Here is a 25,444-nt window from a genome sequence, read left to right as displayed (position 1 = left end):
ATGGTTTGATGAGGTTCTGGGGTCAATATGCTAGTTGAAACCACATAAACAAAAAGAGCCAAATGACCTTCATTCACTACAGTTTTTTTTTTGTTTTTTTACATGGCGCACCACTAAATGCCCCCAGGCATATCTTCTGACAGACACTAATTAGTTCTTATACCTTATTGAACATGAGGCATCTTATAACAAAGTAAAGGCTGTATCCTGTTTCTGCTAATAATTATAAATGATGTTCTTCCTAGTAAATTAAATTCTGTTTTTCCATTTCATCTGCCATTAGTACATAGAGGGTATGTTTGTTGCATTTATCATATCCATCAATGCAACCTAAGAAGAATATTAATGCAATTCGTTTAACCCCTAGTCTTGACAGGTTAAGACAAAACAAGTGTCAAGTGTCAATACAAGTGTCTTCTTTACTCATCTTTCTCATAATTTGCTTCACTATGACAAACTCTTCACAATAAGAATAATGTTTTTTTTTCAGTTAATCCACATGAACATACAGCATTTTGTTTCAATGCAAAATTTTATTAATTTTTTCTTTGACAATATACAGTAGCATGTTTTATATTCCCAAAATTATGTCTAAGTAAATAAAATTATACCTGTAATTTAGCAGTTACAGTATGTCAAATTCTAATAAAGACAGAATAATCCAACAAATATGAAGGGGCAGCATAATGTACTTAATATTTTAATGTTGACTTGCCTGGTTGAGGAAATTACACAAATCACAGAGAATATTTATACGCAGGCGAACAGAAGTGCGAGATTATAGTTTGACCTCCTCCCAACTCCTGTTAAATCACACCATTAAAGTCTTAAATCAAATTAGAAATTAGAATTAGAATTCTAATAAAAAAAAAAATCTGTTTTGAAAATCTTACTGTTGGTGTTATAAAAATGGGCACATAAGTATCATTTACATTTGAATAACTTTGTTTTGAAGCAAACCTCTAGTGATAGTTGAAAGTGAAACCTAAGTTTAACTTAATAGGTTTCTGTGAAAGGTGGGGGAATATTAAATACTGTTTTTTCTACATCAACTTTGTAATTCACTACAGAATTTGTTTTGGTTTGCAGTTTGCAGTTGCAAACTTGCAGAGAAGTAAAGATTAGGAATTTATTTTCAGCTCAACAAGATGTAGGGCTTTCTTGTCATTTAAATACTTGGTTTGAGCTCATTTTTTGAATCCTTTAGAAAGATCTAATTAACTTTATTATCATGTAATATTTGTAATAAATGTAATATATAATAAATAATATATAATACATGTAATATTTACATGTAATCATTGTAGGACAAATCGTCAGTGCATAAAACTACTTTAAAAAATCAACTTTTTTCCCATCCTTATCACTGGTTTGAATCAAAGGTTTAGAAGCCCAGATTTCAATGAATGACTTCTTTAGACCTACTGTAGGCTGTGTCCTCCTACCCAATGGAAGCCCAAGGTTTATAATTTAGGATTTGCCATGGGATCAAACATTTGATTTAATATTTTGCCAAGTTTTGCAAAATACCAACTATGATTTAATTTAGCTAATCAGTACCCTACAAAGGAGTTAATTTACCAGATGTTCTACTGAGGAAAGAAAATAATCAGCAAAGTTAAAGTGTAAAAGAAGCATAGTAATGGGAATCACATTTAATGTAGCTGTTTTCTTAAAATCCTTATAGGGATTATCAAATTTAGTATTTCCCATAAAATGTTGTAAACTGCTTTCACATCACATAATTACTGCCCATGAAGCATGTAAGTTATGCACTATTTAAATTAAATGTATTTAGAATCATTCATGGGACAGAATTTTTTCAAAGGCACCAACTAAGCTTTCATATAGAAAAATGTGATGCTTCTTTAAACAGATTGAGAATTAAGTGAAATACTGATAGAATATATGGAATTTCATAACAAGAATGTTTTCATCTGTAGTGTAAATGCATTCAGTGACTATTGAGGGTCTATCCATAATGTTTAATAGATACAATGCCACAGTTTCAGCAGCATTCTAGGCCAGTACATTCCAAAGTACATGCAATCACATTTAAATATATCTGAAATTGCCATTATGACATTGCAATTCTACTTTTATGTATTATATTTCCACACCCTGAATCCATACGCCAGACGTTTACTGTGTTCATTGACGTCGTATGAAAAAAATAACATACTATACTGCAAAATGTGAAATTTGTGGAAAACCAAGAAACATGTAAATTATATCAGAATGTTTATCACGGATGTCAGAAGGGATGAACCGTTGAATGGCAGGAGAGCAGAAAAAGCTTTGGGTTTTAACTTCAGAGATGTATGTGCCTCTGTGAAGAGTTGATCTCTTATATCCACCTATGCCAAGTATTAATACTTTAATTAAATATTGGAATGGCTGGCACAGTGGTACAGTGGTTATTGCTGGGGCCCTGGGTTCGATTCCTAGGGTGCTATATGCATGAAGTTTGCATGTTCTCCCTATGTGTACATGGGTTTCCTCTGAGTGCACTTTCCTCCCACAGCACAAAGACATGCTGGTGGGTTGATTGGCTTCTGTTAAATGTACCCTCGTGTGAGTGGGTACACTCTGTGTCTGTGTCTCTGTGTTCCCCATGAATGGACTGGTGTCCCATCCAGGGTGTATCCCGCCTGGTATCCAGTGCTTCCTGAGATAGGCTCTGGGCCACCATGACCCTGAATTGAATAAATACTGTAGTTATTGATATGATGAATCAATATGATGTGATGAATCTATATGAAAAAGTGCATCATATTCTGAGGTCTCAATGTTGTTTCCCTTCATATACATTTTGAACTGCTCTTGATCTTGGTCTCTTGACTTTAAAGTTTTGATTTTGGTTGTGATAGTAAATTCCTCTCCTGGAACGTTGTTACAAAACTCATTTTACTTCAGGTTCAGCTTTCTTTCTGAGAAATCGATTTGGTGGTTTTAAACACTCTTAAGTTTGTGTCCTGGAAGTATTCTGATCTCTTTTTTATCTCTTCCCAGAACAGGCATATTGTAGATGTTTGAAGAGACAAAGAGTTATTTTCACAATAATAACAAAATCTGGGAACATAAATATTATTTTCACAATATTTCGACTTCGTTTGCACTTGATTAACTCAGCATGAATTCATATACAAAACAAAACTCTGTGAATGTCACTATTACATTTTTATCTCACCCCTGAGAAAAACAAATTTGCCAGAATTCACTGCCTAAGCCAGAATTCTCTCTAAAAATGAGACATAAATAATCAACATGAAAACATCAGTATTGTCCATTAAGAAAAAAAAAGTGGTTTATATACTTTGGAAAATGTATTCATTCTTTGATTGATGTAAGGGACTAGTTTAAAAAAAAAGCACACGCATATTTTATTCTCTCTTGTTTATACATATGTTAGACGTTCCAACGTGAGAAACCACAGAAAGCATCTTTGATCTCTTTCACTTACAGGAAGTATGGATGGAATGTACAGTAGCCTTGGATAGTGCTCAGTACCTGCTGAGTGTTCCTACTTTAAATAGCAACCGTGGAGCCTCAAATGTGTTTGAGAATGATTAGCTTGTGCAATCAGTAGATAAATGTGCTGTCCTTTCACCAGCAGGTTTCTATGAGGCAGATCCCTAGAGGGACTGCAACACTGAAGGCAGCAAAAATAATGTCTATCAGACATGCTAATGGTTTATAAATGTTTTAATAGCAATCACATAAAAATGCAAGCAGACAAAAACAAGTCTTTAACACCTTTGCACCAGTAGGCCACTTTAGTTTAGGCAGGCATTTGCATTCTCCAAATTAAAATAAAGCTTATTATCTTAAATTAAAAGAGTGGACTTTGAGAATAAAGGAGAAAATACTTAATGAATAAAATACTGTTGGATATGTAAAAGGTATTGGCCATAGCTGTATTACTTTAAAATAAATCAGTCTATTAGAATTTCCAAGTCTTGATACTTTTGTGTCAATGAAGTGTTAAGGTAGAAACTGTTAAAAATTATTTCGTTTATTAAATGAAAGTGGTAATCCTGTTTCCAAATAAAAGGGTAAACCTTTTGGTGTGATTCACTGCAGTATAAATGCAGTTAAAAGGATGGAATGGAAAAGAACATTGAATTCAGTAATCTTTAAATCAAACCAAACATTGTGGTCTACAACTTTAATGGACATTAATCTAAATCTTCCAAGGGGACTAAAATACACTTTAACCAAGTACATTGGTGATGCTTTCAGAGAAAAAGCACTTACTATTGGAGGTATTAGCATATTATTCATATCATATTATATCCTTTAATATATTTTATAGTTTAAACATAATAATATATTCTCAGTATACGTTCTCAGAAAAGTTCAGTATGGAACTATTGTAGATTATAAATAATAGTATTTCAATATATAAACTATTGCTTGCAACTATCTCTAAAAATTATTTACATTTCATAAAGTGAAATTAAAATTAAAAAATGACCAAGTCCTTGGACACTACAAGTAATTTTTTATGGTAGTTATAAGTAGTGCATGGTTCAGCAGGGATCAAAGTTATGTAAAAGCAGGAAAACAGATTAATTTCTTATTCATCTTTTCTTTGTTCTATCTTTTAATCTCTCATTCTGCCACCCTCACAAAAAAACAGGTTTGATGAGAGGTTTTGAGAATACAGCAATATTCAATCTGTAGTTCATAAAAGTGTGCTATTTTTAATGTAATGTGCTCGTTGGTTTATGGAAGTGGAGCAAGGTCATTGCAAATCTTCTTGCTCCTCTTTTGCTATGAACTGTTTAGACTTCTGATGTGCCCTGAAAAGTGTTGAAAAAGGTTAAAACTAAATAAGCCAACAGATAACTAATGTTGTAACAGGTAGAAACTGTTAAAAATTGTTTAGTTTATTAAATGAAAGTGGTAATCCTGTTTCCAAATTAATGGGTTTATTCCATGCTGAAAAGAAAAGAAAGGAAACTCAACATTTCGGCCATGGAGCCTTCTTCAGGTGTGAAGAAACGTTGTGTTTCCATTCTTTTCTTTTCAGCATTGAGTAAACCCGTTACCTGTTCCTTTGCAGCCTATGCATGCTGACGCAGCTCCCTACTTAAACTACAATAACTAATAATGGCATTTACTAAAGAACATTGTTTTTAGAATCCTTCTTTTGTATGGTAAAATCTGACTCTGAAAAAAGGCCTCTACAATAAAAAGTGTTCTGTTTATCCATCAGAGGCGAAATCCACTATTTCACAAAATAACTGCAATTATATTTTATGCACAGTTCAGACTTTTAAGTACAGGACCCTTTTTTAGAAGTTGTAAAATAGTCATTTCATTTTTATATGCAGGGGAAAAGAAAATAGTTTCTTTTGCCATAAAGAGAGAACATATATTTGAGTTTCCAATCCATATGTGATTCTGACATTGGAATGCTGCCAGATTTCATGATATATTGATCCATTTTCTATCTAGGGTACAGCTCTTTATCACAAAAGGAGTACTGAGATTCATTTCAAAACTTGGGCCAACTTTTGTGCTTCTAATTATGCTGTGTGTAAATCATTTTGTTAGGTTCTTAATTGCATTTCTCTGAAGTCACATTTTTATGCCTTTTCAAACATTGCAGCTTCAGCATGGTTAAGACATTCCTAGACACTCAACTTTACAGCATACAATTTAGACAGGGAACCAACATTTTTTCAATACTTTGGTAATTATCAGTATATTTGAGCAACATCACCAAAGTTAAAACAATTAAATCCATGTCTCATTTGTCTGTTTTTTTTTTGTACAGTTAATTGAAAATATATTAGCAAGGTATTCATGACATCATATTTTGTTCTGCTGTTTATGTGGCCTCGATGATTTTTTTTTTTCATGCATTGTAGTGAAACAGAACATGTTTGAAACAGAACATGTGACAGTTCTATCGGATTTCATAGATCTGTAATGCATTCTTCAAAGCTCTCTAGTGTCCTTGCATGTGAGGCCAAACACACTCTAGATAAGCCAACGTGGCAACAACTGCAGCTTTTGTTTTAGAAAGTGCCTTTCATGACAAGTCGCTGTAAAAGAGCTAAATGAAAAACAAGTGTTTTACTTCTGTAAGCAGCCACAAATCTAACAGACCTGACGGGGACAGGATGTTCAACTCATAGGGCGCTAAATGGTACCCAGGCACCTGCAAGATTTTCTGATTAATGCTATTTCATTTTTAATGCTGAAAATTATTTTGCAAGATTTGATCTTTTTTTTATTTTAGTAGTATTTGATTTAACATGTGCAGATGGCTAAATGTGCTGCATTATGCATAATCAGAAAGCCTGCTTGAGGGCTATTTTCTCAATGTTATGTGTGATTTTTTTCAGAAGACACAGGGAAACGTGACGTATACTTTGAGGCAATGTGCATTAGCCTGAGTTGCTGCCTTTTAAGGGTGTAACTGATACTGTTTTAATATCGCAAAGGAAAGGAAGCAATAAACCAGAAATGCTAATTAGAGTGCCCGTTTCTTATCAAACAAAATGTATTTTGGGTTCACGCATACTTTTGAAGGACTGGCACAGTGGCACAGTGGTTATTACTGGCTTGCAGTGCTGAGGCCTAGGGTTTGATTTTGGGCATACAGTAGGGTGCTATCTGTGTGGAGTGTGTATGTTCTCCCTACGTTCGCATTGGGTTTCCTTCCGGGTACTTCAGTTTCCTCCCACATATGGGTAGGTTAACTGGCTTTGGGAAAGTTGGGCTTAGGTGTGTGACATATGTTTTTGTCTGTCTGCTCTGTGATGGTAAATGTCCAGGGTTTACCTGCTTTGTGTGCTTTGCTTGCCAGGACAGGCTCCTGCTCCCCTGTGACCTTGAATTGGATGAAGTGGTTTGAAAATGGATAGATTGATGGACTATCATGTTTTACAGTAGTATTTTTAAGAGGAAAGAAAAACTAATTTGCTTTTACATTTTTCATCATGTACCTGTAACAGTCATTTTTGATACATGTTGGATTGAATTGCATTTAATGACATTTAATGATCCTTTGTTACAGTAAATAAAACCTTAAATTTAGATTATTTTAATTAGAATTTTGATAATTTCTTGCTAGATACAATCCTAGTTATTGGGGTGTTACTACTTTTTTACCCACACCAAGAAATATTCACTCTGCTGTCTTTGACTTCTCAAAGGCCCAGCCTGAACAGGTGATCATTTAGAGTACGTGTGGAGGAGTGGAGACAAGATTGGACAATGTCAGGATTTAAGGGTGTAACCCCGGCGTCCTGGCGAAATATCCCGTTGGCCCTTACCAGTCATGGCCTCCTTATAATCCCCATCTATGAATTGGCTTCATTGCTCTGCTCTCCTCCCCACTGATAGCTGATGTGTGGTGAGCATTCTGGTGGACTATGGCTGCCGTTGCATCATCCAGGTGGATGCTGCACATTGGTGGTGGTGGAGGGGAGTCCCCATTACCTATAAAGCGCTTTGAGTGGAGTTTCCAGAAAAGTGCTATATAAGTGTAAGAAATTATTAATTATTATTAAGATGCATTAATTGGCTGAGCCCAGCTGGGTTTGAGTGGGTTTAAAACGATGTCATCGTTAATAAGACAACAGTTCCAGAATGTCTTAGTATACTTTGTGACAGAACATTGAATGAATTGTATTAATATAAAAGCTTGAAATTCCAAATCTCCCTGGAATATATTGATTTGTTACTAACTGAAAATGACATTAACATGCAGTTCATTGTGTGAGTGCTGTGATGACAGCTGGTGCACAGTGAATAGCAGGAATTTTCATAAGAGCTACTTGAAGTGTCCATTCTGGCAAATAAAATGACTAATTCAGAATTGCTTTGCAGAGAGGTTAAGGTGACAGTTTTCAGATTATTTTAAAAGCATGTAGGCTTCACTGCAGAAATAGAACTGTTTTTTGGATGTGAATTATGTACTGTATAAAGTTCTAATCTGAAACATTTTACACATATCTACTGTATCAAAGAATCATAGTCTATTTTTTGTCTTTTGACTTTTTAATGTTGCTTTTTATTTTTTATGATCTCATTGTTACTGTTATACATAGACATGAAATAGACTAAATATACTGTACAGTTGATATAATAATGTCATGGTGGAAATGAGTCTCAGCTGAGGAAGTGCATGACATACTGTATAGTCACCCAAATTAAGATTAGCCAAATGAACTAGAATCACACTCTCAATGGATTGGCCCATTATCTGAGCACACAATAGACTGTATATTTTCACAGCCTTGAAAATCCATCCCAGCTGCTATGTCCAGGCTCTGGATGTAATGATGCACTTGAGGAATTTCTCTTTTATTAACATTATGGGAAACATTTATTTACAACTAACATACCAGAATACAACAGGGAGGAGGCAGTTTGCCAAGGCAGCCATCAAGCCGTTTCTGTTTCCCATGGCTTCTCTCAGAAGAGATGAAAACAGTTATTAGGAAAATTGAAATCTTGCCCAAGCAGAAATGCATGTTGCATGTCAAGAGACATGCTTCTTCAAGAACCCTGAAGCAAATTCCAGAAAAGGCAAACCTAGAAAACCAAAAGGCAAGAACGTCATTTCACTAAGGCTGCGGTTATCGTTAATTTATTTTCTTTCCAGTGTTGAAAGCCAAGGTATAGAATGTTGACCACAAGCTAAATATACCGTAAAGTTCCTTTGCAGCCTACGCATGCTGACGCAGCTACCCACCTAAATATACCATAGATCATTAATTTGGTAAACACATGCTGTTTGCATTCAACTGAGATAATTCGATAATAAAATTTCTATGAAAGTGAGATTGTCTTAAAACAGTCTGAGGCAGCATGGTGTTAGCACTGCCTTATAGCTCCTGTTCCTGGGCTTCATTTCAAGATGGGGCATTTGTGTGTGTGGAGTTTACACGTAATTCTCATGTTCAAAGGGATTTTGGCTGGGCACTCTTGTTTCCTCCAACCTACCACAGGTATACAAATTGATATTGATTGGCTTCTGAAATACAGCCTCTTTCTGGTTTCTTAGGGAGCGTTAAGGGAATTATATAGAAGGAATTATTCCTGTACAGACAGTACTGCTTAAGGGACTGAAGCAGTACAGAACCATAAGAGCTCAATGAAACCTGATGAATTCCCCTCATCTTTGGATGTTCTGATGTTTCACAATATGATCAAATAATAGAGCTTCCAATTCACTTCATTGTAGGATTTGTGCACAAACATAGTGTAACAGCTACTGGAAGGGATTATTGAGTTGTTTAATGAATTTAGAGACAATGGTCAACATCTAGCTAGTGTCACCATTTGCAGATCTCTTCAAAGCAAGTAGAATTAATGTATGAAAAGCAAGGTGTTTGCAGAGCTGTAGTTGGTCTCCGAGTCACATTGATTAAAGGAATCCTCTGGTTTACCTTGGTTAATTACGTTCTTAGTGAATGATTAAGAGTCATTAACTGTTCAGGACAACAGCATAAAGAGACAGATGAGTCAGACAGGGAAAGAGAGAGAGGACATGGGAAGAGACAGACATAAGGAGAGAGAAGAGACAGTGCCAGGCAAGAGGTTCTTGTTCCAAACAGCCCTCAAGACCAGATGCGAGTTAAATATTTGGACCTTGTTAAGAGAGCTTGCCTTTTGGCAGGCAGGAAAATCACGAAAATCTGATTTGCTGTATTGAGAATCCTAGGTTAAAATGGCCTCTCCTGGTTGGTGGATGCGTTTTGTAAGAATAGGTTTCCCTATTCTTCCCTTCACTTTGTAGCATCCAGAGAGAGTTAACTGTAGGTTGGATTCTGTTTAGTTGAGAAGACAGGTTTATCTCTTTTGTTGGCCCGTGCAGGTGTTATATAGTATATTGTTTTTGTTATATTGGAAAATCTGGTAGCAGTCTGGGGTTTTTCTGGTTGGTCAGTATGCACTGTAGGTGTTGGGCATACCTTGCCTATTGAGATTAAATGCCTATTAATTGTTTGTAAATAAAGTAACTTGAATGCTGTGTGTGTATGTTTAGTGTGTTAGTATTATATAACAAACATAAATTGTTGTTATTAAATATTTGTTTAACCAAGTGTGCCTGACTTATTATGCTTTTCACCAAAGCTGTGCCAGAGAACACAAAAATGCTCGGGTATATTCTTGGCTTATCTATACAATTTGGGGTAATGATTGATTAATTTACTCATTGATTTACCCCCTTGGTCTATTTTCTGTAATTCTCTACTTTCATAACCCCGTATTGGTAATAATATTTCATTTAAAATTTTTTCAGTTATTTAATTAAATTGTGAGGTCCAGTATTTAACTACCTATGGCCTGGGATTACCAAACAATATATTTTTTGTGCTTAAAGCACTGGAGTTGTCCTATGCAAATGCTAAAATAGCAGACAAAAACAGATCATTTTCTAGATGTCTTCAATATAAATTCACCATGGCGCTAAAATTCACACAGCATTGCCAGACAGTAGATAAATGTCAGCTTTCAAATCCATCTGTTCATTTTTGTTCCGTTCACCCAGTGAACGTGATGAGCCTGTGCAGTTGAATGGCCTATACAATTCCTGCAATGAAGCATATTTACTTAATTTGGGCCCCTAAGAATTTGCTATGTCTTGCAAATAGACTAACAGACTAATTTGAAAATAGTGGCGCATCGTTAAGACACAAATCAAGTGTCTCCACCTTATATTTGGCAAAAAAACATAACCTCTGTCACACAGTACAAAAGTCAGTGGAAGGGTATTTGTCATGTAAAATTAATTAATGGTTCTTCTGTGATGTTGTTGAGGAAGCTGATAAAACCAAAGTTTGTATTGGCAGCAATTCGTTTCTTTGAAGATGGATAGAAGAGGAATGATAAGTTGGGGTTTTGAACTGATAAAGTAATGCAAGCAAAAATATTGGACACACAAAAGAATGTGGCAATATGTAATGTCAAATTTGTAAAGTGGATACAGTACATCTACTGAATAAAATATCGCCTTCTGACTTGTAAGAAAAATAAAGTTGGAATATTAGATATTAATAGTTTTGACGGTGGTAGAGTAGCTCTTAAATCAGCTGAGTTTAACCGTTGAATCCATTTAATTTAATATCCTTATCTCATATTTTATTTTTCTTTACTCTTGAGGCATAATGTTGCCACAAACCTTATAAAATTCTAATTATCTGGTGTTGGGATTTTGTGGCAGTGCTTCATTCTCCTTTTCTAAAACATACGTATGACAGTGAAATAATGAAATAGCTCCTATTCCTTTTTTTGTACTTTCTTCTACAGAATTCTGTAGTTAAAAACTGGCCATGCTTAAGAGTTTTGTTTTCATGCCAGCATGCTGTCTTGTTAACACTGTCAGTTTTTATGTATACACTGTATATATCTGTCTTTTCTCTACTATCTTTTCTGACTGTGAAACTATTTACATTGGTCAGTGTTATATATTTGTAAACATTCCTTCTATTTTTAGACAATCATGCTGAATGAAACAGCCAACTTCTTTCTTAGTAGGAATTTGGTGGTGACTTAAAGTAAGGCAGTCATACGTTTCTTTCCTTTTCATATGCTCTATTTGAAGTAAACAATATTTTGCAGAAATCAAAACCACACATCAGAACCTGTGAAGTGTAGGGAACCATATTACATCACTGACAGTAAAAAATTAGAGGGAATGCCAAAATCAGCAGTCATGTTACTCACTTCTATAGTAGTATAATAGCAACAGTCCAGATGGCTGTGCCGGTCTTGTAGCATATTGAGCAGGGTGTGAGCAGCAGCATGTGGCATATTAGAAGTACCTTTGGACAGTTAAACACACTTGAATGGTGAATCTGTAGCTGCAGAAGAGGAGGTGTGTCTGGGTAAAATTGTTCACAGCAAGTTGTATTGGATGATATATGAGATTCTTGCCTTTAGGTATGACTCATGTCAGGTTGTCAGTCTGAATCAGCAATCTAAAGTCTGTTATGTCTCTATAAATACTGTATGTGCTCTGTCAAATTCAGACCTCAATTTTCTTTCAATCTCCCCCTACTGACCAAAAGCCCAGTAAACACTTTTAAAGTGTTTCATTTTGTAGAAAAAAAAGACTACAGGCAGATCTGAACAGGTAAAGACCTCTATAGATCTCTTGGTTTGCTCTTTCAATTTGAATCCCTCATTTACATTTGTTATTCTAAGCTGAGAAGCAAAACACAGTTAAAAACTATAAAAAACACCTGTGACATACTCTATATAACTCACACATAGAACCTGAACCCTACATCAGGCTCATCAACAGTGCCAGCAAACAGGACACACAGATGAATGAAAAGGGCTCTGTTGACAAATATTCATTCCATTATCTGACCTAAACACAAAACAATGATATTCCTATAATAGTGCATTAACACATTGAGTGTAATTATTTGTTGGTTGTTTTACTGACCAGTAACTTGTGTTATTTATGTTAATGTTCTGTGCTTTTGAAATTCTTATTACAGAGTCTTTACCATTAAGATCCTGTGTATGGTCTTGTGATATAATTAGCCTTGATTTAAATGAATGGGTGAAGCTCTAGATGTAAAAGACCGTGCACAAGTTTGAATCAGGATTGGGAGTTGGAATGGGAAAGGGAGTAGTATGAGTGCGAATAAGAGCCGTGTCAATATGTCTCGGCATGATTGTTCAGTTCAGCCACTATTTATTCCCTTGCTATCACAGCCACACTACCAAAAGCAGTTCTTAGTGACATTATTATTATAAATGCTTGCAGATGAATTACAGGAACACTTACAATTATAGTAACTTTTAAAGTTATAATCTGAGGACAGTAAAAATAAAGCCAGGCTTCAGTGATTCAAGTGAACGAGTGAGTTGAGAAGAACAAATGTCTCTTTGGGAAGGTACAATTTGTTTGTGTTGTATACTGACCCAATGTGGTACTGCAAGTTCAATTAACTTAACTTGTACCTGCAGCACCTTTAATACATGGGGAGATTGGTGCCTGTGAACACACACACTGTTCACACCTGAGATTTCCAGTTTCATTTGTGTAGATTGCATTGCAGTATTGCATTGCAGTATTCATGAAGTAAGGGTATGAGTCCTTGACTCTGAGTAGTGAATGAAAATGTAAAAGTAAATGTCAGTCTTCTGAAACATTTAATATTGTTTTTGTAAGCCACCACTTCAGCAATGGTTTCTAGATTATAGAATTTATACCTCGATAACTGTGGGATGTTGACCAACCTAGTAAAAATCAGTCTGATAAAGAAAATAAAATCATTTTCTTTCCTGGAACTAACATAGACAGTACAATAGTCCAAGTCTGTGTTTCAAGGGATACAGGTCAAATTTCTAATTATGCTTTTTTGCCAGCACAAAAATGGATAAACTTTGATCATTGGCCTCATTCTCTTCTGAAGTCCATACACTTCACCACAAAGCTTGGCACATACTGTATATTCTTGCTGAATATAGAAGAAACAGCTGGGCCTCTTCGATCTCCTTTGTTGCCTGATGTTTTCCATATGGAAAGAGATCTAGCTTATAGAGGAATGGTATAAAGACAATTCATTAACAGTTCTGCCATGTATTTAATACTAATATTTTATTGAATTAGACATTTAGATTTGGCTGTCTTCTTAATTAAATTCATAATGAGTGCCATGTGCCTGTTGCTTTATAGTTGTCTCATTCTCTTGGAACATTAGTTGGAACAACAGGGGCTGGGTGAAAAAAATGTCAGAGTTATAAGAGTCATGAATTATTTAGGTTCTCCAGGATGTACGTTATGTCTGTAAAACCATAGGAAAGATAGAAAATGGGGTGAACATACAGAATGCCTTGCTCTCTAGGCTGTTAGGAGCTGTGACTTCCCAGAATTCATTAGTCATTAGTGGTTGATTGTAAATATTTTGAGGGCCACTTGTGACTCATGTCCCACCTTTCCCTCATTTTTAGGATGTGTAGAATTTTCTGTACCATTTTCTAAATGATCAGAATGTAAAATTACAAACAAAGCAAAAGCATATAAAACAGAGTACAAAAAGAACATATTCAGCAAGAACAAAAATGGAAGCATAAGAACTGATAAAGAATTTTACAGCCTGCCCTCCTAGTAATGCAGAGCCCCGAAACATAAACTTCATAGAAAGAAAATAAAATTAAGTGGAACAAGAGCTGTCCTGTAGCTGTCCTGGGTGCTGAAATCATTGTCATACTCTTCTGGCACTAAAAAGAAAGAATGGAAGAGTACAAAAACAAAACATTCATGAAAAATAAAAGCCTCCACCTTCTATTATGTTTCATCTCTCTCTGTAGAGAAATTACTTCATCTACTTTTACAGTTCCAGACATCTGCTGAAAACAACATTTTGCATGTTCCCATGGAGGCATTCCCACAATATTAATGGATTTTCTCTCTTTCTCTGTTTTAGGGGAGGCGTTTTAAGTTCAAAGAATTAACAATCTTATTGCAAATGTGAAAAATCTTTGACTTAAGATTAAAACTCCTTACAGTTTGAGTGTGTTTGCATGCTTGTGTGTCTGCACAGACTAGTGGTAGAAAGAAGTGAAAACCTTAATCTGTTGATGTTTCATGTAATTAAATTAGTAAAAATTAATGGCATACAGGCATACATGAAATTGATATGTTACAAACTGTGTTCTGGAAAACACATTAAAAGCTGTAAGTACTAGCTATATTTCCATTTGCAACATATCCTGTTTTTATTTCATTTTTTATGTAGGGTATCCATGGCTTTAAGACAATTACAGTGTTATAGTGAGGAGGAGAATACAATTTATTTTAAGGATATGTTATTTCCAGTATTTTAAGTGAGTTTCTTTCACCTAAACTTATTTTGTACTGGCATCTGATAATTTCTGTTATCAAATGTAAATTAGCAAAAAGATCACACATCCAAACTCCAAAACATAGACTTAAACCCAGCAGCCATATCAACCTGCAACTCAGCAGGTCTGTGCCTGGTCAGTACCCGGATGAGAGACCTCTTGGGAAAAGCTAAAGTTCCTCCTGGAAGTGGTGTTAGTGGGGCCAGTAGGGGGCAATCACCAAGCGGTCTGTGTGGGTCCTAATGCCCCAGTATTGTGACAGGGACACTATACTGTAAACAGGCGCTGTCCTTCGGATAAGACATAAAACCGAGGTCCTAATTCTCTGTGGTCATTAAATATCCCAGAGTGTTTCTCGGAAAGAGTAGGGGTGTTACCCCGGTGTCCTGGCCAAAATTCCCATTGACCAATCATTGCCTCCTGGTAATCCCCATCTATGAATTAACTTCATCACTCTGTTCTCCTCCCCACTGATAGCTGGTGGGTGGTGAGCATACTGGTGACCTAAGGCTGCTGTCACATCATCCAGGTGGGTGCTGCACATTGGTGGTCCCCATTGCCTGTAAAGCGCTTTGAGTGGAGTGTCCAGAAAAGTGCAACAGAAGTGTAAGGAAATATTATTATTATTTCCAGATTGTTACAGTATGCCACGCTCCCCAGGTAGAACCCAGAGCACGATCCAGGAGTAGTAAGAACCCAATTTCCGAGAAAGAAGCAGTCAAGACCCGGGGGAACTGTAAGCAGCGTGCTGACAGTTAACAGCTGGGCAATGCTGTGCGTACAAGAATCGGGCAAAACGGAGAGCGTGCTCAGAGAGCGTGGAGCAGCCTGGGGAAACAGAGTACCACACAGGGTTGAAATCTGAAGCAAAGGTCGTAACCGGGGGAGACATAGCAGACAAAGCCAGCGAGGATCTGGGAGATAGGTTGAGGGTTTAGTCCAAGTTCAAAGCCACATACACACAGCAAAGTCACAGGGGTGATGTGGCGGACACAGTTGGGCACAAAGCAGGGGCCAGAGAACAAGAAAAGTCAGACATGTGGAAAAACTCAGAGATGAAGATTGAGGATCTCAGTGTCCAAATTCAATGACAGAGCCCCGAGCTCTGCCAGGTCTGAGTATTTATTCTGAGAAGCACCTGAAATGGGTATGGTCGTAAACTGACTCCACCTGCTCCAAGTCTCCAGGCAATTAGTTTTCTGTGGCACCTGCAGGTGGGAGACAGGTTTATGATGATGTCTCTGGCTGTTGCGCCACAGCTAGCTCACTGCACAGTTTAGTTGAGCTCAGTTCACAGTTGAGTAAAATGTTGAGGTCACATACCTCTGTGCAGCAGTGGTCTTTGGAAAGAGAGAAAATACAGATTTCATACTTTGCTTGAGAAATAAACCTTACATCTGTGAAGAGCAAGATGAAATTGTTAATTAAGCCTGAGCTAATAACACAGTGTATTTACATTTTAGAATGCATTTCATAAAGAGCCTCAAAAGAGGTTAATCATGAATGGATTACTATTAAAATGTATATGAATTTCAAAGCATTTTACCAAAACCAGAAATTCAATCAAGAGAAACTCTTCTACAATATGTTAAGAACTATTGTGACAAAATAGAGGAATGCCGAAATTCCATTGGCCTTAAAGGCCAATTTCAAAAGTCTATAGATGTTACATTGTACAGTATATATTGTAACGCAACGGGGGCTCAGGCGGGCGCCCTTGCCGCATTAGGTCGGCCCCTGCACCGTCCGGGGCTCGAACCCGGGACTTCCGCGTCTCTCTGCAGCGACCTAGCCCCGTGAGCCAAAGAGAGATCTCCCCACAGCCCAGTAGCTGTGGTCCTGCTATCACAGGGAAGGGCGGTGACGTCACCCGCTCTGGTACGCCGGCTCTTACACAGTGCTTGTCGGCCGTAAGCGTTACACTCTCCCCCGCTTAAATCGCCGTCCCCGGCGAAGGGCTATCCCACCCCGCTTCTGACACCAATGTAACGCAACGGGGGCTCAGGCGGGCGCCCTTGCCGCATCTGGTCGGCCCCATCCCGACTGGAGGCTCGAACCCGGGACTTCCGCGTCTCTCTGCAGCGACCTAGCCCCGTGAGCTAAAGAGAGATCTCTCTACAGCCCAGTAGCTGTGGTCCTGCTATCACAGGGAAGGGCGGTGACGTCCCCCGCTCTGGTACGCCGGCTCTTACACAGTGCTTGTCGGCCGTAAGCGTTACACTCTCCCCCGCTTAAATCGCCGTCCCCGGCGAAGGGCTATCCCACCCCGCTTCTGACACCAATGTAACGCAACGGGGGCTCAGGCGGGCGCCCTTGCCGCATCTGGTCGGCCCCATCCCGACTGGAGGCTCGAACCCGGGACTTCCGCGTCTCTCTGCAGCGACCTAGCCCCGTGAGCCAAAGAGAGATCTCTCAAGCCCAGTAGCTGTGGTCCTGCTATCACAGGGAAGGGCGGTGACGTCACCCGCTCTGGTACGCCGGCTCTTACACAGTGCCTGTCGGCCGTAAGCGTTACACTCTCCCCCGCTTAAATCGCCGTCCCCGGCGAAGGGCTATCCCACCCCGCTTCTGACACCAATGTAACGCAACGGGGGCTCAGGCGGGCGCCCTTGCCGCATCTGGTCGGCCCCATCCCGACTGGAGGCTCGAACCCGGGACTTCCGCGTGTCTCTCTGCAGCGACCTAGCCCCGTGAGCCAAAGAGAGATCTCTCTACAGCCCAGTAGCTGTGGTCCTGCTATCACAGGGAAGGGCGGTGACGTCACCCGCTCTGGTACGCCGGCTCTTACACAGCGCCTGTCGGCCGTAAGCGTTACAATATTATACTAAAGTACATAATTTTTAAGCCATTATAATTAAGGTAAATGATTCCCAAATTATTGTAAGTGGAAACTGGTCATTTATCAGCTTTGGGATAGGTTCTGTCACCTTTATTAATGAGTAGTGTACTGTACATGAATATATAATGGGGTGATTCATTCACAGATTTTATGAGATGCAATAATTTGTCATTTCTCTAGACCTTGCACAAACACATTGTACTTGTACAGCAATGTAAGAGACAGGACAAAAAAGGAGATTAGTACAGTACCTTTACCTGCTTTAATGAGTTACTGCTTTTAGCTAGCCCTAAACTGAACATGCATGTTGAGAATAATTTCCTTGATGACTTGTTATTTTCAGACTAAAAATGGTACTAATCCATATAACATTTTCAGCAAGCAATTAGTTTACTTAAGACAATGTTTTGTTTTACTATTCCTTGTATTTACAGAATGGGTGAATTGCCTTTAAACCACAGAAGGAAATACCATGACATGTTTTTAATAGATTCAGAAATGAAAGAATAAGTATCTATTTCCCAAGTACTTATTTTTAGTTTAAATGTTACTCAAGTGTGACAAGACTATTTAGAATTGTAGAACTAAAATAGGGTTTAGTGATTAAAGATTATCATAATTAACCTTTAACAGTCCACAAGAGATTTTGATTTATGTTAACACGTGCTCACAAATTTTAAAAGTGATTTAATAATAATTCCTTACACTAATATAGGACTTTTCTGGACGCTCCACTCAAAGCACTTAACAGGTAATGGGGACTCCCCTCCACCACCACCAGTGTGCAGCACCCACCTGGATGATGCAACGGCAGCCATAGTGCACCAGTATGCTCACCACACACCAGCTATCAGTGGGGAGGAGAACAGAGCGATGAAGCCAATTCATAGATGAGCATTATTAAGAGGCCATGATTGGTGAAAACCAATGGGAAATCTGGCCAAGACGCCGGGGTAACACCCCTACTCTTTTTGACAAACACTCTGGGATTTTTAATGACCACAGAGAGTCGGTTTTAAGCCTTATCTGAAGGACAGCACCTTTTTACAGTACAGTATGTCCGTGTCACTATACTGGGGCATTAGGATCCACACAGCCAGCAGGGTGGGCGCCCCCTACTGGCCCACTACCACCTCTTCCAGCAGCAACTTTAGCTTTCCCGGGAGGTCTCCCATCCAGGTACTAACAAGGCTCATACTGTACCTGCTGAGCTTCAGTGGGCTGCCAGTTGTGAGTTGCATTTATCAGATGAAAACTTTATTTTAAGTCAATTAATATATGGTGTATATTATTATATATCAGTTATTTCATGTTGTGCACAAATTGTTATCTCATAATCCCTTAAGAAAAGTGTCTAAGGAATTCTGTGTAGTTTCCATATTGAATTGGTTTTATGATGTAGTTCCATAGAATATGTGCTTTTCCTCTGACCATTTCCGTGTAATTATAAATGTTACCTGTTAGTGTCAGTTTCTGTTGCCTTTTGTAATCATCCTAATTATCTCATCTATGCAGAATCTATTACTTAACCATCCTGTACCACTGTTATTTGCACTAAAAACAACGTTTTTTACATTTCAGGCTCTGCAGAGCATCCAGTACAATTCATGTAGATTTTTTCCAGTTCTGTTTCTGCTTGTATTTCTTATTTTTTACAAAAAATGGTAGACAGTTTCCGTTGACAAGAACAGTCTTAATAAATTAAGATTAGATGAATCAGTGTTAAACAATATGCTTTTTATTCATAATATTTGCATTTTGTTCACTTAATTTAATCACGTATGCAGTGTTTCTCATTCAGAAGCACATGTCTGTAATGTCTCAGTTCTTCAGGTTTCATTAGCATCTTCAGTCATGGCTAAAGATGATCATTCGTCTTGACTAATGAGACCAGAGCAGAAATGGTTCAGTTAAGTAACTGAGATGATAGACTGAGTAACAAGAATAAGACCTACATCACCTTTCCAGAACCCTGATGTATCAGTAGGACAATCAGCATGTGTTAGGACCTTGGTGAAGGTGCTGTTTTCATTTCCACAGATGTAGATGCACTGTATGAAAAGATGTGATTTCACACACCTATATTTTAATAAGGGGAGTGGTTTGGCCCCTGTTAGCTGTTAGCCATTAGCTTTCCCTGAGACACAGTTTGGATTTCTTGTAACTTTTCCAATCACAACCATGAATGTTCTAAGAAAATTTCGTTAGAGTGCAAGCAACCATGACCCTGATAAAATAGAAAGGAAAGTGGAGATATTAGCAAGAAAAGCTGCACTGGGTTTTCTTAATAATGCAATGCTGCAATCTACAGGGAGAAGATGTATTGTTTTCTGTTCCACAGTTAATGACTTTAGATGAGGGATGAATGTTAGATGTAGGTTGTAGTTTTCCATTCTGTCTGCTGAACCTGGATATCTGCAAGCATTGACTGGTATGTTCTATCCCCATTCTTTCAATGTTGGTGCTTAATTTCAAAGTCTGCTGATCTTAGTCTTTGAAATGTGACTGAATTAAAATTTTGAGGATTCCTTTGTCAAATATTAATTAAATAAGATTGAATTCTGTCACTCTTGTTTAATGTTCAATGGCTATGATTAGCACTTTCACTTTTTTAATTTTCACTCAGATGAGAAAAAAATAAATGATGAGATCCTTCATGTTGTAACCTGTAAAAGAACTAAATTAAACATGAGCTAATGCTTTTGACTTTTGGATATCTTCGAGAAAGGATACCCCAGCGTGTGTTCTAATTTCTCATTTCTCAACCTCCCAGACAAAGCCTTTGCCAGACTCTTGGATAGGAGACTGTGTGTTACCTTGAATTCCTAAAGAACAATATGAATTCCGTCCCTGTTCTATTGCATATTCAGTACTAGAGGTCTTGAAGGAGTTAGCCATTCTGAACTACCTCTGTTTAATGCCTGGAGAAGGCAAGGCAGCTGTATTCCTTGAAAGGTCTTGTGGTAGGTCCTGAAAGAGTATTAGTTACCTTTGCCACTTCTACATTCCATCTGGTTCCTTTATGATCTGTTCTCTTATTTTTGGCTTTCAGTGGAATCCATTCAAGATAAGTATTGAATTCAAGTATGTGTCTTGTCTATGTTCCTGTTTGTGATTGATTGAGGTATGGCTATGGTTATGGCTATGGCAAGGCAATGCCAGATTGCTGAGGAGAAGCCAAACCGGTCTGTGGTGGTAAAGTGTTCAGAGTTTTCAGATGAAGATCTTGGTTTATAGGTCAATAAGTATCCTCATCCTCACCCGTGGTTATGAGTTTTGGATAATGACTGAAAAGTCAAGATAATAGATAAAAGCAACAGAAGCAATGAAAATGAAGTTTCGTCTTATGACTCCTTCCATGAGCACAGCAAAGGACAGGTTCCCCAGGCGGAGTCTGGGTGGGTCAGGATACAGGCAAGTGACAAGAAAAGTCCAGGCAGGCTGGGAATCAGGAGCGGATGGGAAAAGTCCAGAAAAAGGGGAAGGCAGAGGAACACCACTGGGAAACTGCTGGCTGGTGGTTCATAAGTGCAGAGCGGAGCAGGGACTGAACAAGGCAGTGTCGGATTGCTGAGGAGAAGCCAAACAGGGCTTAAATAACCTACAGTACCTGCAGCAAGCTTATTTCTCATTGCTTTCATTACATTCAGGTGATTCAGGTGCTACGAATATATTGTCTCCTCAGCAACTGGTATAGGACAGGCAGGACGGAGGAGGTCTCACTGAAGTGCAGCATGACACAAAGTTAATTTGGTCCCCCAAACATTGGTTCATTTAATTTGAGAGGAATACATTAGTTTAGAAGTCCACTCAACCCATTTTTAACTTCATTGTTTGTATGATTTCCCATTTCTTAAGCGCATGGCATGTTTTATGTATGACATTACAGCAGTATATGTGTTTTTATATTAGTTTGGACTTCCAAACTAATTTATTCCTGTTAAATAAAATACATTAATAAACACAACACTGTTTGGGGGACCAAATTAACTTTTGCAAAGAACAAAGCTTTATGTCATGCCTGCCCCTGTGTGTGGAATAGCTTATTGCAGTGGGGAACTACTATTGTACCTTTAAGCAAGACACTTCCCTCTGATTACTTCAGTAAAATTACCCACCTGAAGAAATGTAAGTTGTCTAACCAACTGCTGGTCACTATTAATTATATACAAGACATATTGTAATTTATCCATCTTGTTATTTCATGGAATACAACAGATGTCAATCAGACTGCAATGAACTTCCCAGATGGACAAATTGCCTATCCTGTATAACAGATGCCACTCTTACACCAGCATCTACGAGTATTAAATTACTAGCAAGATCACGGGTCTCTGTTTCTTGGTATTGCTGTCTGAGAAGGATACAAGGCTACCTGTAGTCTAGATTTCGAATCTGAATTAGACATTTGAGTAAATTACTGGGGAATTACTGTAGATACATGAATAAGAAATATAGAGACCATTGTAATACTGTAGTATGATCCCTTATAGAGGTGCGTTAAACAAGATGACAGTAGGCATTCTCATTACAATGTGTAGCGAACAATTATCTACACACCTGTTAAAAAGTTTCCTGAAAGATACTGTACATCTTCATTTTTGCTGCCTTACCATCACTGACTTTTCATCTAAAATACTATAAGAAAGGGACGATCTAGTAGAAATGTTAAATCCACGTAACATTTGAAAGGTGATAAATTGGCAAGACAAAATGTTTCAGCTTTTACCCTATAACTCTTTTTTTTATTGGAATGTGTCTGCTTGTATTGGTGTCTGCTTCTCAGAAAAAGCCATTATAAATTTTTCTAGACACCATAGTTTATAATATTCATGCAGGTCTTAGTGGCTGTGTGGTAGGTGTTGAAGACACAGAGTAAATAAGCACAGGCACTGAATGATTTAAGAAGCAGTGGTTCTTCACTGTGGTTTAACATTAAAAAAACATGTTTTATCCCAAACTCGAGCATGAGCTTATATTTCTGGATTCCATCTAAGAGAACTCATATTAATAACTGCATCTGAAATATCACAACTACCCCCATTTAGTGTTGTTCCATTACCCTCCTTCATTAGTAAAACAGCGAGTTGCACTAGCTATTTATTCGTCCATGTGCTATGCGGAACAAACAGGGCTCTGGAGATACCAAAACACCATCATGAAGTGTTTTAAGGAACAATTCTGTTGTCATTATTAATACCTTTTAGAAAAAGAACTAGTTCTAGCATATTCTGAAAAACTCTTAGGTACTGTATGAGGAATGGAAATAAGTTGATTGATTAAAAGCCCTCTGGAATAAGGCACACCAGTAAATAGCCCATGGAATTATGCTTAATTAAAAAATAAATACTGCTCCAATGCTCTAAAGGTAATTCTGTTCATCAAATTTTGTTACCTGCTGGACAATTCTGAAAAATGCTAATATAGTAATCTGAATGAACTCAAGGGCATTTTGGAACCAAACCAGAAGGAAATTCAGTAATAGTCTGAGCGCTCCAGTAATCAGTAGCATACAAGTATGATTATTGCAGAAATATGCTAAACCCTAGTGAAAGGCCTATTAAATATTGATAGAGGTATGATAATTACATTATATTAATGAAAACAGGACTTTCAATGATTCCTTTAATGAGGATACTAAAGCTGATGTCTGTTGAATACTTTTTATTCTAATGTTATTAAAAGCAAATATTTCATGCAGGATTTAATCATAAATAGCTTTATGGTTTTCTGTATATACAAATACTATGAGAGTACTCTGATTACAAATGTTTCATTCATTCTCTTTCTTTCCATCAAAGTTTTATGTTCTTCAGTTTAGTTTTTGCCTGCATTAAACATAAAATGGTCACATTTATTGTCTGGAGTACAATACTTACAGTAGTTCATCAGATTTAGAGTCTAGCAGTGGAAAACCACATCAACATACTGTATATATACACTAAATTAATACACATATATAGTTTATACTAAATCACGTACCGCGGTACAACACAGTGACCTATGGGTAATTTTGTGCGGTACGGGTTTGTACCATGCATTTTGAATGGCTGCATCTGTATATGCACTAAATTAAGAGCAATTTATACATGCTTAATGTATTATACACTAAATAAAGAGCAACATTTTTTAAAAGTGGGTAGCATATGACAAGTTCACACAACTCCTTTTTTGAACAGTGATTTAAAGTGATTTAGCAATCTTGAATAGATCCAAAAAGTGTTTTCCTTTTTCTGATTAGTCATCACAATAAGTTGAACATAGCCTTTAACTTAAATGTATTTACAATGGTGATTCAGTTACACATTAATATGTAGCAGGAAAAGCAGTAGTTGAGTTGTTTTTAGATTGCAATTGTGCATTCAGTACTTCTAATATAATATCTTAAAAGTAGTAGTGTGGGCTCAGGATTTGGCTCTGATGCAGAAATAAAGCCTGTGCCTGCTGTCTCAAGTGTTGATGTTGCCTTATAAAATTTCTTCCTGTAATGAGTCTTGATTATAAATAGCTCTCTAGTGTGTTTGAAACCGAGATGAAAAAGGAACTCTTCTTTATTACGTCGCACAGATATAAGTAAAGTAGTGTAAAACTGGTAGCATTACTAAAATCCATCCATCTTACATAATATGTTCTTGATAATCTTAAAAAAGACAACACACATCATTTACTGTTCCTTTTAATTTTTGAAGTTTTGAAGGTTTCATCATTCCACACCCTCATCTTTCACTAAAGGATTCTTCTGCAGCTTCCTTCATTAGACTATATAGGAGTAACTGTACATTTAGGTATTTTTCAGTTGGTCATTTTTGCCCACCATGCCTTGAATGCTACAGGAGCCACCATATGAAATTTTAATATACTTTTCAATGGATTGTGAATGTTTACAAAATGTATAAGCCATTTAGAGCCTATGTTTCAGGAGGATATGGGAGAAATGGAGCCTTTGAGCTTTTAGAAATGGAGCTAGAGATGGTTATGTTCACACTGCCGGAGATTTCCAGTTTTTTTGGTTTAGAGTTTCAGGGGCTGAAGCCCTTCTTTTTTTATTCAGTAGGTGCTGCATATTTTACAGTTAACAATGAAGTACTGTAAAAGTAAAAAGAGGTAATAGTGTTCTTTTTAGGTATAAAGGGAAATCTGTACTGAATACACTTACTGATAAAACTAAATATTGAAAAAAAAATCGTAAGGGTTAATTTCATGATGTTTGTGTTTTCTACAGGTCATTTCTCACTGACTATCGTTTGACGCAACCTGGTTCGAGCATTCTGTTATCAAGCTTTCTATGAATGGTACGCATTTTTTATCATTTGTAAGCCAGGCTCTATACAGTATGCTTTAAATCTTTAGCACACAAAAGTAATGTTTTCTGCAACTGAGATGAAATTTCCATGGCCAATTCACACTAATAGGTTTCTTAGAACCAATCAGCTGGAAAGCTGAACAGTGTTATGTTCACAACTGTTTCTGTGCCTGCATTAATTCAGATGAGAATTTGGGATTTTCATTTATTGGGAGAATTAGGGGAATGAAATTTGTGATGCTTTGAACAATGAATTTCTGTAGCCACTGTCCTTAGCCCAGGGGTACCACTTTCCAATGGTGCTGAATAAGGCAGTTTGCTTCTTTGGATTTTGAAGCAGTAGAATAACATTTTTTTGTAATAATTATACATAATTTGCAAAGGTGGACCTGTACAGAGCTTCAACTGAATTCAAAAGACAGGGATAAGATCAAACCTATTGCCTAATATTTTCCAGTCTTGCATTAAGT

The 25,444-nt window shown here is 37.3% G+C and overlaps 1 protein-coding gene across 5 annotated transcripts in view; it reads left to right on the top strand.

The window, feature by feature from the left end:
- The window catches only part of sorbs1 (sorbin and SH3 domain containing 1), a 184,850-nt gene that overhangs the window by 19,537 nt on the left and 139,869 nt on the right, over positions 1-25,444 (top strand). The window contains exon 2 of one of the 5 annotated variants that reach the window (XM_088635591.1): positions 24,894-24,963. The exons of the other annotated variants lie outside the window; for them this stretch is intronic. The gene's annotated coding sequence lies outside the window, so the exon portion shown is untranslated. The remainder of the gene's footprint in view (positions 1-24,893; positions 24,964-25,444) is intronic. 5 annotated transcript variants of the gene reach the window in all.

This window comes from Lepisosteus platostomus, chromosome 6, assembly GCF_059453375.1.
Source record: "Lepisosteus platostomus isolate fLepPlt1 chromosome 6, fLepPlt1.hap1, whole genome shotgun sequence".
NCBI lineage: Eukaryota > Metazoa > Chordata > Actinopteri > Semionotiformes > Lepisosteidae > Lepisosteus > Lepisosteus platostomus.
This window is presented reverse-complemented; position numbering and strand designations above follow the sequence as displayed.